This window comes from Papaver somniferum, chromosome 9 (genome assembly GCF_003573695.1).
Source record: "Papaver somniferum cultivar HN1 chromosome 9, ASM357369v1, whole genome shotgun sequence".
In the NCBI taxonomy this organism is placed as follows: Eukaryota; Viridiplantae; Streptophyta; class Magnoliopsida; order Ranunculales; family Papaveraceae; genus Papaver; species Papaver somniferum.
Window position 1 is genome coordinate 150407339 of NC_039366.1, and position 4672 is coordinate 150412010.

Below are 4672 nucleotides of genomic sequence, written 5' to 3' on the forward strand. Positions count from 1 at the left end.
GCAGTGAAACGATGTAAACATACTTTGAACATGAGCAGTAACTCTTATAATTTATTTTTTAAAGATATTCCTTGGTACTCAAGGTGATCCTGTGCCGAAATAAATTAAAAATATTTTAATTAAGGTTTTTGATTTTATATGCTTTAATTACCGGCAATTAATGCATATCTCTAGAGAATAAAAATTAGTAATGTGCATTTACTAATTGGAGATTTTCTATGAGAGATTTTGGAAATATTAGACCAGCATTTATTGGAATTAGGAAAACTGAATTTGGGCATCTATCGCATATCTTGTGAATACTTTTGGTTTTGGAAATTCGTGTCCAAACATCATTGGTCTATAAATACCTAAGTTTGCATTTCTAGCAAACTATCCTAAGAGCCAGGCAAACTTCATTTCTTATTGTTTCTGGTGGAGCCGTCTAACCGGAGAGGAAAGTATCCTAATTAGGTGAAATCTCTTAGGGTACATTATTTATATGTCCTTACTTTTAAAAACCAATAAATATATCCTTATACCACAATAAATATGTCCCTACTTTTTAATAACCTTATCCATTTAAAATTAGATTACCTTAATACCCTCACCCATATAATATTTTTTTATATTTCAAAATGGAACAAATTTCTTCCTCTACCACTTCACCACCACCACTAACACTAACACCACCACCACCAACATTCAACTACCATTCCACCACCACCGTTCAACAACCACCACCTACCAACCGCCACCACCACCATTACACCACCACCAGTCCTCCACCACCACTAGTCCGTCGCCACCGCACCACTAGTCCGCCGCCACCGCCACCACCGCCAACGTCGCCGTCGCCGCCACCACTGGTTCAGATATTTTTGTATCAACAATAGTAGTTGATCTAGATAAAAAAAGAACCAACAGTAGAAGTTGATCCAATTTAGGGGATCAACAACGATAGTTGATCCAAAAAAAAAAGATCAACAATAGAAGTTGATCCATGTAAATGGAGTGAACTTGGCGTGAGTCGAACACGCATCGTCTGACATGGAGTCAATCATGATACCATTGCATCACAAGTTCAACATTGGAATAAAATTACATGATTTCAATTACAAGCATGATTATACTTATCCAAGAAAATATTGTCAACAATAGGAGTTGAAAGGATCAACAACAGTAGTTGATCCCATAAAAAAAATTTCAACAACGGGAGTTGATCCCATAAATGGATTAACAACCGTAGTTGATCCCATAAAAAAATTGGGTCAACAATAGCAGTTGATCCCATAAATTGGATCAACAACAGTAGTTGATCCCGTAAAAACTGAAGTTATACCTGGAACACCATCAACAAATGCAACCAAAATCACACCACAATCACAGTCAAACTCCACCACCAACATCACCACAAACATCCAGAACCACAATCACAGTTTTAGAAAAATAAGAATTTAATCATATACAAAACCCCCAAAATCTGTAATCACAATTAAACCACTATCATTCTACCGTCAATTTCATCATCCCAACCTCACCACCACCACCAGAAAGTTAAACAAGAAAAGGAAGATAATCACTACAATCTTAACAATCCCATTTTATCTCCATCACCAATTTGAAAATTAATAGAACTTAAATTTACAAAAGAAAAAAACAAATCATACCTCCACCACCGAATCATATTACAAGATGAAAAAGAACAAATCATACCTCCTTCACCACCGCCACCGCCACCACCACCACCACCATCATCATCATCTTGAGCTTCAATAATTCAAACAAGTTCACCTTTATAATTACTAGAAAACAAAACCTAAAATTAAATCTCGATCTCAAAACAAAACCTAAAATTAAATCTCGATCTCTTTGAATCTGTATCTAAAAATTAATGTTCAGAAGAAGAAGAAGAAGAAGGATCTCTGAATATGAATCATCTGTTATTGATAATATTTTTTGAGTGAATCCTGAATTTATTGACGGCGACGAAGGTGGTGGTCTTAGCAGAGATGGTGGTGATGATGGTTGGAGAGAGAGAGAAGAGAGACGGGTTTTTTCAGATGTGATGAAGTGAGAAGTCGATTTGTATAAGCAGGGTATTTGTGTGATTATTAATAAAATCAGATTCTTTTTAAAGATGGAGGGATATAAATATTATTGATGGGGATAATTGTGAAGGCCCATAAGAAGTAGGGACAATAGTTCAATTTCCACAATATCTTATGACCGCTCGTTTAAAGACTTCTGCGGGATCAAGAAGCTCTACGAGTACCTTTGGTGTGAAACTAGATAATTGCAGTGTTATTAGTTTTCGATTTGATCGACTAACAGTTTTCGAAACTTTGATTGCACCTGGTTTGTTTATTCTTGAGAATCTTCTCTTCTGATATAAGATTCACTCATACTAGATCAAAGCATCGACGGGATATTTGGAACTGTTGTTAGATCTAAACACATCTTGCGACAATCCATTGTTAACGGACTCTGTTTTGTGTGTGATTGATCGATCACAAGAGATTCAAGTGGTGTTGTGCAGGAATTTGAAGGCATACATAAGATTTGAAGATGGATAAGAATTCTTATTAGTTTTCGTATCTTTTGGATTTAGTGCACAAACCTTGATCGGATGGGATCCAACTAGAATCGATTATCTTTGTTAGATCTGATTGATTAGTTGCGTGAGATCGGTGTTCTTTATATTTCTCTTTTAGATCTATATTGATTGAGTGCGAATCTAGGCTTGAATATTTCGGTGGTTATTGTAGCAAGATTAAACATAAGAGCCTTTGTCAACAACTCATCTTATCTTGTAGCAAGATTGATTAGAGTGGTTGCTGTTTGGAATACGATCCAAAGGACTTGCTATTCACGTGCATGACTCTAGAATTCGAAGGTGCGGGGATACTGAGAGAACTGAGTAGATAGGGGTAGTCTTCTTGGTCTCAACTATACGAACTTTAGACCAAGCAGGCGCGTTTAGCCAACGCCCCGTCCTATCACACCCAACTTCTACAAAAAAAAGGGAGAATTGGCGCGTTCAACAAATGACCCATCCCATCCCACCCAACTCCTACAAAAAGAAAAGGGGGGAAATAGGCGCGTTCAAAAAACGCCCCATCCCATCCCACCCCATTTTTCACAAAAAAGATAGGAGCGAGTAGGCTCGTTTCACCAACGCCCCATCCCATCCCACCCCGTTTCCCACAAAAAGAAAGGAGGAAGTAGGCACGTTCAACAACCGCCCCATCCCAACCCACCCAACTTCCACAAAAAGAAAAGGAGGGAGTAGGCGCGTTTAACCAACGTCCCATCTCATCCCATCCAACTTCTACAAAAAGAAAAGGGGGGAATATGCGCGTTCAACAAACGCCTCATCCCATCCCAACCAACTTCTACAAAAGAAAAGGGGGGAATAGGCGCGTTCAACAAACGTCCCAACCCATCCCACTCCATTTCCCACAAAAAAGGTGGGAGTAGAAGCGTTTAACCAATACCCTACCTCGTCCTGCGCAACCTCTGCAAAAAAAAGGAGGGGGAGTAGGCGCGTCTAACTAACCTCAGTCCCCTCCCCACCTAAAAAGGGGGGGAAAGAAGAGGGAGCAGGCGTGTTATACCTACCTCATTCTCCACAAGAAAAGGTGGATAGACGCATTACCACTAACCCATCCTACTTGCCTCAAGCGCCACGTAAAAAAAATAGAGAGAAAGGAAAAAGGGAAAGTAATATCCCCACCCAAAACGAATAATGCAAACAACAACACCAGTAACCGCAGAACAAATGAACCACCCAAAACAAAAATTACTCCCTCCGTCTTTTTTTATCTGCCCTAATTTCTCTTTTGGTCTGTCTTTTTTTCCTGTCTGCTCTGTTTATACACATATTTCTCCCTTAAACTATCAAATATACCCTTTATTTTGAACGCGCAATGAGGGATATCAAAACTAATTGGGGGATAGAGGAAAAAGACAAAAACTGGATCCAAATATCAAATCAGGGTCACCCCTTATCTAATTATTTTTATAGTTATTAATCTACCCCTCACTAATTTGGTTTAGTGGTTAATTAAAATTAGTAAAAATCTTAATTATTTTGGGGATAGACTAGTGTGTATTTTTATTTGTGTTTGGGTGAGTGAGGTGAGAGTAGAAGGAGGGAAAAAAAATATTTGAGAGGGAATTTTTTTTGTGAAAATGGAGGATGATTGTGAAGAGAGAATTGCTGCTAAGAGGTTGAAAAATTGATTTTTTTTTTTTTGAATCCACCATTTTTGCAGCTGAAAAAGCTCGGTGTCGGCATGGTATTCAACCAAAAAACCATGGCGGTATTTGTTGGAAATTTTCATAAATATTTGCCACTACGCAGAGTTTTCGGTGATCGACCTGTCGGCATGGTATTCAAGCAAAAAACCTATTCCGTTTTGAATTTTTTTCTGGTTTTCAGTCCACTGCCGGCATGGTTTCATAATTATCGAGCATGCCGCTACCGGCATGGTATGATGCTTAATTTCTATGCCGACACATGATGTAAAGTATCCAGAAACTTGTTTTTTTTCACTTGAATACCGGCATTGATAGATTTCTATCGAGCATGCCGGCATTAAGTTACGGCGTTGAATGTTAGTTACCAAGCATGCCGACACCATTTTCCGGCATGGTCTTCATCAATTCCGGTATGGTCTTCATCAATTCC